A 12,625-nucleotide genomic window follows, 5' to 3' on the forward strand; every position below is an offset into this window, starting at 1 on the left:
AGTGGAACAGCCAGGACTCGAAATGGCGCCCATCATATGGGATGCCAGCACTGCAGCCAGTGGCTCTACTGACTACAGCACAGCGCTGGGCCCATGTCTTCTTCTATGAAATGTCTATTTATCTTCTTTTCCCAATTTTTATTGGGCTGTTTGTCTTATTAAGTTGTGAGTTATTTGCAATATTGAAGATACACATCCTTTGTTTAGATCACTGTATTATCTGTGACTTATCTTTTCATTTTCTTAACAAATTTTCTAAAGAGCCGGCGCCGCGGCTCACTAGGCTAATCCTCCGCCTAGCGGCGCCGGCACACCGGGTTCTAGTCCCGGTTGGGGCGCCGGATTCTGTCCCGGTTGCCCCTCTTCCAGGCCAGCTCTCTGCTGTGGCCAGGGAGTGCAGTGGAGGATGGCCCAGGTGCTTGGGCCCTGCACCCCATGGGAGACCAGGAAAAGCACCTGGCTCCTGGCTCCTGCCATCGGATCAGCGCGGTGCGCCGGCTGCAGCGTGCCGGCCGCGGCGGCCATTGGAGGGTGAACCAACGGCAAAGGAAGACCTTTCTCTCTGTCTCTCTCTCTCACTGTCCACTCTGTCTGTCAAAAAAAAAAAAATAAAATAAAAAAAATAAAAAAAGAAAAGTTTTTCATTTTGCTAAAATCTACTATACCCTTTCTCTCCTTTTATGGTTACTATTTTGTATCCTGAGATATCTTTGCTTACTCCAAAGTCCTAGAGATGTTGGCTTGTGCTTTTTTTCTAAACATTTTATAGCTTTAGCTTCACATGACTATCTGACTCATCTCAAGTTAATTTTTCTGCATGGTTTGAGATTGGGGTTGAAGTTCGCATTTTTCCTCACCGATATCTAGCCACTTCTTCTAAGACCATTTGTTGGAAAGACGAACTTCCCTGGAAAATCCATTATGTCTATGTGTCAGGGTCTATTTCTGGAGCTTCCATTCTGTTCTGTTGAATTACATGACATTCTTATATTAATTCTAGTAAGATACTTCAAAATATCTCAAAGGTCAAAGATAACTCAATGAAAATTAGAACACATTTTAACTGAACAAATACAACAAATTAAAATTTGTGGGAAGCAGTGACAGCAGCCCTTACCTGTAGGCCCCAATGCGTACACAGATGCCCCACAACTTGCATCGTGCTAACCCCTTCGTAAGCTGAAGATATCTAAGTCAGAATGCATTTGGTACACCTGCCCTACTGAGTATAAGCTATTAGAAAGAAAGAGCCACATTTTACATTTGAAATATGGTTTCTACTGTAGGTAGATAACTCGGCGCCATCATAAAGTAAACGTTTTTTAAGTCAAACCATCACAAATTGGGGACCATCTGTGTTAGGAAACAACCATCGCAATAAAGAAATCCCAGCGCCCAGAGAGCCTTGCCGGTTAATCTAGCCAGTGTGAGCCATCAGCTCATCGAGTCTTCCTGAGGTTAAGAAAAGAAAGAATGTTTCAGGGCCGGTTTAGCCCAGCCGCTGAGACGCCCACACCCCGCCTCAGAGCGCCGGACCTGGCGTCTTGGCCTCAGCTCCTGACTCCAAGTTCAGCTGATGCAGACCTTGGGAGGCAGTGGTGGCCACTCGAGTAACCGGGTTCCTGCCACCCATGGAGGAGGCCTCCTTTGAATTCCCAGCTCCTGGCTTTGGTCATGCCTTTCCACACATGTGAGGAGTGAATCAGCAGATGAGAGAGCTCTCTGTCTGTCTCCCTGCCTCTCAAATAAGTAAAATAAGTAAGTAAATAATTTTTTTTTAAAATTGACTTTCCAAGGGCTGGCATTGTGGTGTAGTGGGTAAAGCTTCTGCCTGCAACCTTGATCCCATATCAGAGTGTTGGCTCAAGTCCTGGCTACTCCACTTCCAATCCAGCTCCCTGCTAATGCTCCTGGGAAGGCAGTGGATGATGGCCCAAGTACTTGGACCCCTGCCACCCCCATGGGAGATCCGGATGGAGTTCCTGGCTCCTGGCTTTGGCCTGGCCCAGCCCCAACCATCATGGCCATTTGGGGAGTGAACCAACAGATGGGTGACCTTTTTCTCTTTCTCTACCTTTTGCTGTCACTCTGCCTTTAAAATAAATAAAATAAATCTTTTTTCTTTTTTAAAATTGACTTTCTGTGGCTAGCATAACCTTGATACAGAAATTTAACAAGGATATTCAAGAAAGGACAATTATAAGCCAACCTCATACATGAATATACAGTAAAATACTAAAAGAAATATATATTTAAAAGTTAGGACTAAATAGAAAGATATACATAGAAATATATCACAACCACAGTGAATTTATTTCAGGAATAGGAGGTTAGTTTAGCATTAGAAAATCAAAGACTATATGGCCGGCGCCGTGGCTCAATAGGCTAATCCTCCACCTGCGGCTCCGGCGCACCGGGTTCTAGTCCCGGTCGGGGCACCGGATTCTGTCCCAGTTGCCCCTCTTCCAGGTCAGCTCTCTGCTGCTGTGGCCCGGGAGTGCAGGGGAGGATGCCCAAGTCCTTAGGCCCTACACCCCATGGGAGACCAGGAAAAGCACCTGGCTCCTGGCTTCGGATCAGCGCGGTGCGCTGGCCGCACCGCGGCGGCCGAGGCAGCCATTGGGGGGTGAACCAATGGAAAAGGAAGACCTTTCTCTCTGTCTCTCTCTCTCTCACTGTCCACTCTGCCTGTCAAAAAATAAAAAAAAAAGAGAGGGCCGGCGCCATGGCTCAATAGGCTAATCCTCTGCCTTGCGGCGCTGGCACACCGGGTTCTAGTCCCAGTCGGGGCACCAGATTCTGTCCCAGTTGCCCCTCTTCCAGGCCAGCTCTCTGCTGTGGCCAGGGAGTACAGTGGAGGATGGCCCAAGTGCTTGGGCCCTGCACCCCATGGGAGATCAGGAAAAGCACCTGGCTCCTGGCTTCAGATCAGCGCAATGCGCCGGCTGCAGCACGCCGGCTGTGGCGGCCATTGAGGGAGAACCAACGGCAAAAGGAAGACCTTTCTCTCTGTCTCTCTCTCTCTCTCACTGTCCACTCTGCCTGTCAAAAAAAAAAAAAAAAAAAAAAAAGAGAGAGAGAGATAAAAAAAGAAAATCAAAGACTATAATTCACAAAATAAGTAGGAATATCATTAATTATCTTAATAAGCAGTCCCCCCAGCTTGTGCAACACTGAATCATTTGAAAACCAATTCTCAATTGATGCTGAGTAAAAGCGCTGTGTACCAGTTACAATATGACATTATGGGGCCAGCACCGCAGCTCACTAGGCTAATCCTCCGACTAGCAGCACCGGCACACCAGGTTCTAGTCCTGGTCGGGGCGCTGGATTCTGTCTCGGTTGCTCCTCTTCCAGGCCAGCTCTGTGCTGTGGCCAGGGAGTGCAGTGGAGGATGGCCCAAGTGCTTGGGCCCTGCACCCCATGGGAGACCAGGAGAAGTACCTGGCTCCTGGCTTCGGATCAGCGCGGTGCACTGGCCGCAGCACGCCGGCCATGGTGGCCATTGGAGGGTGAACCAACAGCAAAGGAAGACCTTTCTCTCTGTCTCTCTCTCTCTCACTGTCCACTCTGCCTGTCAAAAAAAAAAAAAAAGACATTATTTGAAACCTTCAAAAATTTTTATTAAGAACTCCTACCTTTTATAAGAAGCACAGCAATCCAACAGAAAAATGGACAAGAAATTTGAACAAGTTCATCACAAAAATGAATATTAAAATCTCCAAAATAATACAAAAAGCTCCTCCATTCCTTTAGTCATCAGAAAAATAAAAGCCATAATGAGATATCGCACCAAAAGGACATGTACATGTCTACAAGAATGGCTATAGTGAGACTCCCATTGTGGTGTACTGGGTAAAGTCACTGCTTGCAATGCTGGCATCCTATATGGGCACTGCCAGTTCGAGTCCTGGCTGTTCCACTTTCTATCCAGCTCCCTGATAATGTGCCTGGGGAAACAGCAGAAGATGGCCCAGTTACTTGGGTCCCTGCACTCACATAGGAGACCCGGATGAAGCTCCCTCCCTCTCTGTAACTCTGCCTTTCAAAGAAATAAAATAAATCTTTTTTTCAGATTTTTAAAATTTATTTACTTGAGAGGCATATATACAGAGAGAGGGAGAGACAGAGAGAGAAGTCTTCCATCCGCTGGTTCACTCCCCAGATGGCCGCAAATGGCAGGGCTGAGCCTGGCCAAAGCCAGGAGCTCTTCCGGGTCTCCCACACAGAAAAAGGGGCCCAAGCACTTGAGCCATCTTCTACTGCTTTCCCAGGCCACAGCAGAGAGCTGGATCAGAAGTGGAGCAGCCGGGACTCAAACTGGTGCCCACATGGTATGCCAGCACTGCAGCTGGATGCTTAACCTACTACACCACAGCGTCGGCCCTAAATCTTTTTTTTTTTTAAAAAGAATGTTTTTGGTTAAAAAAAGCTTTATATAATCTTGAAAATAACAAGTACTGGGGCCTAGTCCCAGCTATTGTAGCCATCTGTGGACTGAAATAGCAGATGGAAGATCTCTCTCTCTCTCTCTCCTCCCCCTCCCCCTCCCCCTCCCCTCTCCCTCCCTCTCCCTGTAACTCTGACTTTTAAATAAATATTTTTAAAAATAAAAAGAAAATACCAATAATTAACAAGGCTGCTCCTTGTTAAAACTGAAATTCTCGTGTCGATGAAAATAATATCAGTTAGTACAACTACCTCGGAAAAGTTTATTATCCACTGAAATTGAACATATGTACGATACAGTAATACCTCTCCTACTTATACACCCCATGTCACTGCTTATAACAGCCCAAATGTCCTTCAAAAGAGTGAGTAATAAGTTGTGGCATATTCACATGGCAGAATATTACACAGAAGTGAGCGTAAGTGAACTACAACTACACGCAACAATTTATAAGATCTTCGTAGCCAAGATGTTGCCCAAGAGACACCAAACGCTGCTGGGGCCAATGCCAAAGTAGTTGGGGCCAGAAGCGGTCCTAAGAAGCCCACGGAGGACGGGATTCTGGAGCTGGCAAGCAGGCGGCAGGGAAGCCCCCATCACCAGAGTGGGGTGCGGGAGTTGCTGTGGTGAACTGGAATGAGGTTAAGGTGGAAAGGGGTACATTCCTTTGTGCAACGTGCCTGACTTGTGAGAGGTTCCGGTCAGCTAACTGTAAGGATTGTGGAACTGGGGAGCCATCATTGAGGACAGGATCAGAACAAGGCATCTCGGATTTGAAGTGCAGAGTGAGTGTGAGAGGCACCCCAACCCCCTCCAGCGCATTTAAAGAGGCACTCACCTCTGCAGCCAGAAGGCAGCCCAGGCACGGGCTTCATCGTAAGAGTGGGAGAGTTTCAGAGGAAGAGTTCTCCGCCTACGCCAAAGTCAGGGCCGTGATACTAAAAAATGAGAAGTAAACATCTGAGCAATGGGCTTAAGACCCTTGAACTTCCAGAATTCCCTGAACCCAGCTCTGTAGGTCCTTACAAAAAGCCATCAGCCCGCCTCAGGATCTGCCTGTCTTCTCTCCTGGCCCGAGACCAATCACTGGAGACCAACCTCAGGATGGCCACCCGAGGCGGTGCTGGGCCCGCCACCAGACGAGAGAGGTTAGCCCGCCAAGGCGCTGCAGGACCTGCGAGTGGACCGCGTGAGGCAGGATGTGAAGCCAGACAGAGGAGGCTTCGGCAGTGTAGGGGCTGTCCCTGGGACACAGGACTTACCCCCTGGCGCGGGCACGGGAGACGGTCTAGAGGCGCTACTGGGTGGTTGTTGAAGGTTTGGGAGAAGCAGTGGCCCCCACGAAGTGAGGTTCAGAGAAGTGCTGTGACAGACCATGGAGAAAGGACTGGAAAGGCACAGGGAAGTGAGCACGCTAGAAGGAACATACTCTAGAATAGCAGAACTCTAGAATAGCCCAGCCCACTGTCCCACGGGAGACGGGGAGGGTCTGCCAGCCTTGGCCAGCAGCTCAGGGCTGTCGTCTTCTGCAGGGCTGCACCAATGGTAGGAGGTGCTACCAGAGACCTTCCCTGACCCCTTAGCAATGGGAATGAGAGATCTGCTGGGGAGCAGAAGCCAGGGGGCAGCACTTCACTTCCAAAGCAAGGCGGCTATGTGGCCTGACTGCCAGCCAGGGGCCCCTGCCGAATATGGTTCTCCTCAGGTCAAGTTGCCTGACTTACCACAGAGAAATGGAGGGTGGCCACTAAATTTAAATTTCAGATAAATAACTAGCAATTACATGCATACATATCTGGAGATGTGTACATGTGCATGTATGTGTAGCCCCAAAGGAGATCCAAGAATGGATGAGTAGGGGACTGAGATGAGCTTCCCCAACAGAAAGTCCACTTCTGAGTTTCCAGATGTCAACCAATTCTCCAACCCAAAACCCACCTGCAAGAGAGGCCAGGGTTCCCTAAGAAAGGTCATTGTGGGGCTGGCGCTGTGGCGTAGTGAGTAAAGCCGCTGTCTGCAGTGCCGGCATCCCATATGGGCACTGGTTTATGACCCGGCTGCTCTACTTCCAACCCAGCTCTCTGCTGTGGCCTGGGAAAGTCCTTGGGCTTTGCACCCATGTGGGAGACCTGGAAGAAGCTCCTGGCTCCTGGCTTCCGATCTGCACCGTTCTGGCCATTGCAGCCAATTGGGGAGTGAACCAGCGGATGGAAGACCTCTTTCTTTCTCTCTCTGCCTCTCCTTCTCTCTCTGTGTAACTCTGACTTTCAAGTAAAATAAGTAAATCTTAAAAAAGAAAAAGAAAGGTCATTGCAACACCACGTCCAGCATACCAAGTAGTGACTCTCACACTCCTTCCCCACAAGGACCAAGACCACTGACTCATGGTCAGGAATTACCCAGATTTTTCCCAGTGTTGGACACAGGGTCCAGGGCGCTGCTATAATCAGGGTTCCAAAGTGCCTTATGGCCATTAGAGTAGAGAGATGGGGATAACGTGAGGAATGGAGTCCTGGCCCAGCTGCCTCTCACCCTGGTTGTCATTTATCCAGCCCCCAAAAGCATAATAGTGGACATAGCCCTTGGAAGAACCCTCAGCGTGCTGCCATCATCTATACAAACTATGGTGTTCAGAAAAGCCAATGGAAGTCCTTGAAACTTTCCATGTCGCTCAGCCAAGACAGTAACTCAAAAATAATAATGTATCCTATAGGGAATGTTGAAAATTAATGTCACTTTGAGACTTAAAGCATGATGGTCTCATCATATCCCACATTAAGTTCACTAATTTGGTCTTTGCAAAAATTGCGGCATCATTGTGAATGAGAGTGGGTTAACAAAAACCGAAGTAACAGCTATTCCGAGTGTAATATCCTCATGAGAGCATGTGCACACAGGCAATAGACCACATACTTTCCTGGTCTTGCCTGGAGCTTGGTTAGCTCTCCCTGTTGTAACATGGTCTGCAGGGACCTGGATAATCTGGACATTCTGAGAACACCATCATGGTCTACCACAGCAATAACATCATATTAACCAAATCAAGTGAGTAAGAAATGGTAAGTACTCGGAGGCCTTGAAGGATGGGAGATAAATCCCACAGAAACTCAGGGATGCACTGCACAAGTGGCCTTCTTAGGGAATCCAGCGTCTTGGACTTCCAAAGGAGAGAGCATGCACCGCACCTTGTGCCCTCCCCATCACTGACGCACACTCCTCAGCCCCCTCGTGCCTCAGAGGCAGCGTGCTCTAAGCTTCACTCATTTTCCAAGTGATGTGGGCTGCGAGGGAGCCCCGTGCAGACAGAGCCCTGCAGCAAACCCAGGCTGCTGCACAAGCAGCTCTGCGCTCGGCCCGTGCCTCACGACTGGTGGCAGGTAGAAGAGTCTGGAGGGTAAGACGCCTTCGGGGCTTCTGGCCAGCTCTGATGTGAGAGCCACCGGTAGTTCTTAGGTGAGACCATTCCATGTGTGGCAGAGGACCACTTACCATTTGAATGCAGCTCCTGGCATGCCCTGGTAGAAATGGAGAGAATACGGGGCAGCAAGTGACCATTATACCAGAACGTCCCACTAACAGTTAGGCACTGTCAGATTCAACGAGTCCTAAGCTCGGGTCAGCACAGATGGAGGGAACACAACCTGGACCAGGCAAGAATGCAAGCTGCAGCCGCTGGCGAGTGCAGCTCAGACTCCTACCTCACCCACCACAGCTGAACCACCCCTACACCCTCAGCGCAGCAGATGGAGCTGAATGAGGCCTGGTTTTGGTTGATGGATGGCAGCTCAGTGTGTGGATGCAAGCCCAGAATGGAATGCTGCAGTCCTGGGACCTTGAAGACAAAAGTGGGGAAAAATCCTCCAAAGTCAGAGCTGCCGGCCCTGTGTTTGCTCATCACTTAATGGAGAGAGAGAGAGAGAGAGAGAGAGAGAGAGAGAGAGTGAGTTGGCCTATGTTAGAATACAGGAGCCGTGGGCAGTGGTGACTTGATTTGATTTACAGTCGAGGCTATTCCATTGACCCCTCAGACCGGCAGCTTCAGGGTGGTGTGGTCTCACAGGGCACTTTGAGTAGTTCATGGAAAATGAAATTAAATAAACTTATTTTTGTGCAAAGATTTTTTGAAATTATATATATGAGGGATCTTCAAAAAGTTCATGGAGGGGCGGGCATTTTGTGTGGCTAAGTTGCCCCTTGGGACACCTATATCCCACATCACAGTGCCGATGTCAGAGCTCTGGCTCTGCTGGGCTCCAGCTTCCTGCTGATGCACACCCTGGGAGGCAGTAGGTGATGGCTCAGGTCCTTGGGTCCCAAGACTGGGTCTCTCAACTCCTGACTTCAACCTGACCCAGCCCCCGCTGTTGTAGGCAACTGAGAAGTGAACCAGCAGAGGGAATATACCTGTCTCTATCTCTCTCTCTGCTTTTCAAATAAACAAATTGAATACTGTGCAGATATTTCAATTTTTTTGCACCAAAATAAGCTTTTTTTTAAATGTCCCTTTCTATGTAATTTTTTTGATAGGCAGAGTTAGGCAGTGAGAGAGACAAAGAGAAAGTTCTTCCTTCCGTTGGTTCACCACCCCCAAATGGCCACTACAGCCAGCGCACTGCGCCGATCCAAAGCCAGGAACCAGGTGCTTCGCCTGGTCTCCCATGTGGGTGCAGGGCCCAAGCACTTGGGCCATCCTCCACTGCACTCCCGGGCCACAGCAGAGAGCTGGCCTGGAAGAGGGGCAACCGGGACAGAATCCGGCGCCCCAACCAGGACTAGAACCCGGTGTACCGGAGCCGCAGGTGGAGGATTAGCCTAGTGAGCCACAGCACCGGCCTTCTATGTAATTTTTTTTAAAGATTTATTTATTTATTTGAAAGAGTTACAGAGAGAGGTAGAGACAGAGAAAGAGGTCTTCCATTCGCTGGTTCACTCCCCAGTTGGCTACAACGGCTGGAGCTGGGCCAATCCGAAGCCAGGAGCCAGGAGCTTCCTCCAGGTCTCCCACGTGAGTACAGGGGACCAAGGACTTGGGCAATCCTCTACTGTCCTCCCAGGCCATAGAAGAGAGCTGGATTGGAAGAGGAGCAGCTGGGACTAGAACCGGCGCCCATACGGGATGCTGGCACTTCAGGCCAGGGCTTTAACCCACTGCGCCACAGCGCCAGCCCCCTCCATGTAATTTTTGAAGTGCCTTCAAATGACCACAGACCCACTGGTCCTATCATATGTCACACCATTCTGAAGCTGCCAGTCTGAGATCAGTGGGACCACCTTTTAAAGACATAGCTTAGGTATCAGCTCAAAGATGACAACTGCCAGAATCCTGCAGGATGTGGTATACATTTTTTTTTGACAGGTAGAGTTATAGACAGTGAGAGAGAGAGAGACAGAGAGAAAGGTCCTCCTTCCATTGGTCCACTCCCCAAATGGCTGCTACGGCCGGCACTGAGCCGATTCGAAGCCAGGAGCCAGGTGCTTCCTCCTGGTCTCCCATGTGGGTGCAATGCCCACGCACTTGGGCCATCCTCCACTGTCTTCCCAGACCACAGCAGAAAGCTGGATTGAAAGAGGAGCAACCAGGACTAGAACCCAGTGCCCATATGGGATGCCAGCGCTGCAGGCGGAGGATTAACCAAGTGAGCCATGGCGCCAGCCATATATATATATTTTTAATAATGGAGAAAAATCTTAGGACCATCTCAATATATGTACATCATCTGATAATTTTTTTTAAGATTTATGAAAAACAGTGACTTGATCAGCCCTTGTCCTGACTGTTGATGTACAATTTAATACTTTATCCCTTTTAGTATTTTTTTTTGTTCTAGTTAACACTATTGGTTGAACTCTGTAATTAACACACATTTATTCTTAGGTGTTGAAATTCAACTGAGAAGTGATCCCTGTTAAATATAAGAGTGGGAATGAGAGAGGGAGGAGATGTACAATTTGGGACATGCTCAATCAGACTTGCCCCAAATGGTAGAGTTAGAAATGTGGCAGGGGATTCCAATACAATCCCATCAAGATTGCATGTACCAATGCCATCTCACTAGTCCAAGTGATCAATTTCACAATTTCAAAATTGATCACTCTGATAGGTCTGAGAGTCAAAGGGATCACACAAACAAGACTAGTGTCTGCAAATACTAACTGATAGAATAAAAAAGGGAGAGAACGATCCAACATGGGAAGTGGGATACACAGCAGACTCATAGAATGGCAGATGTCCTAAACAGCACTCTGGGCTCAGAAGCAGCCCTTAAGGCATTCAGATCTGGCTGAAGAGCCCATGAGAGTATTTTAGGCATGGAAAGCCAAGACACTCTGGCAAAAAAAAAAAAAAAAAAAAAAAAAAAATTAAATGAAAGATCTCTGCGAGTGAGATCCCAGTGGAAAGAACAGGCCATCAAAGGAAGAGGTACTTTCTCTGAAGGGAGGGAAGAACTTGCACTTTGACTATGACCTTGTCTAAATAAGATCAAAGCGAACTCAAGAGGCTTCCATAGCCTTAGAAACGCATGACTAGAGCCTAGGGAGATTTCTGACACCATAAACAAGAGTGCCAAATTGTTAAGTCAACAACAGGAGTCACTGTATACTTACTCCTCATGTGGGATCTCTGTCCTTAATGTGTTGTCCAATGTGAATTAATGCTATACTAGTACTCAAACAGTATTTTACACTTTATGTTCTGTGTGGGTGCAAACTGATGAAATCTTTACTTAATATATACTAAATCGATCTTCTGTATATAAAGATAATTGAAAATGAATCTTGATGTGAATGGAGTGGGAGAGGGAGCAGGAGATGGGAGGGGTGCGGGTGGGAGGGAAGTTATGGGGGGGGGAAGCCATTGTAATCCATAAACTGTACTTTGGAAAATTATATTTACTAAATAAAAGTTCTTTTTAAAAAAGATTTATTCAGTCATCTAAAAGTCAGAGTTACACAGAGAGAGGAGAGGCAGAGAGAGAGAGAGAGAGAGAGAGAAAGAGAGAGTCTTCCATCCGATGGAATCACTCCCAGTTGGCCACAATGGCCGGAGCTGCACTGATCCAAAGCCAGGAGCCAGGAGCTTCTTCTGGGTTTCCCACGTGGGTGCAGGGGCCCAAGGATCCAGGCCATCTTCTACTGCTTTCCCAAGCCACAGCAGAGAGTTGGATCAGAAGTGGAGCAGCCAGGTCTCTAACCAGTGCCCAGTTGGGATGCCGGCACTTCAGGTCAGGGCATTAACCCACTGCACCATAGCGCCAGCCCCAGGATATGGTATACATCTTAAACCAATGACTACTATACAATACTGCATCCTAAGAATGCATGTGTTCAGGAACGAAGGGTCGCAAGTAGGAGTATCCATGCTGACCACTTAGCAGAGAAGAGGGAGAATTCAGATGGAATCCAGGGGCTCCCTGGGGCACCTCTTGGTACTTCACGATGCCATGTGGAAGGCCAGTGAGCAAGGGCAGCAGCGAGGTGACCAGGGCTCAGGCTCCCCAGGCTTCCCCCAGGTCAGCAGAGATGTTACCTGAGGGTGGGCAACAAAGGAGGGAGGCGGGGACTATCAGCGGCTACCCAGGACAGCCGTGGTAACCCGACTGCAATTCATCCCACGCACTTTCCTTTTATAAGATTCTGCACGAAAAGACATCAATCAGAATCCTGAAAAGCTGCTTAAGTATGGGGTGAAGTTACCGTAGGAAGCAAGCGGACCAGAGCAGTACAGGCGTGGGCCGCTGGGGCGCGGAGGCGCCGCCCGGGTGCCCCCTGCAGGACTGCTCACCTGCGGGGATTGTTGTTCCCCAGGGCTCACAACTGAACTCGCCCAGGCAAGGCCCCAGCGGAAGCAGCTGCCTCACTCAAGCCACACCCGCTTTCCGGGAACAGCTCTCAGCCAACGACCAACTCGGAAGAGACCCCAGCCTGAGAACTCGCTGTGGCGTTGGCGGACACCGCTGCTTCTACCTCCCCTTCTCTCCTGCCAGGCCTGCCTCCCTCAGCCTCGCTCCGCGAGCCACCTGCCCACAAGTCGCTGTCTCAGAGTGTGTTCCCAGGGAACCCAACGAATGTCCATGCACATTCAACAACAGGAAGGCAACCACCAGAACAAAAAACCAGTGTAAAAGGTTGCATGTGGCTTTCTCCAGAGACAGGCATGGCAGGGGGGTGGGGGGA

The sequence above is a fragment of the Oryctolagus cuniculus genome, chromosome 1, assembly GCF_964237555.1.
Source record: "Oryctolagus cuniculus chromosome 1, mOryCun1.1, whole genome shotgun sequence".
NCBI lineage: Eukaryota > Metazoa > Chordata > Mammalia > Lagomorpha > Leporidae > Oryctolagus > Oryctolagus cuniculus.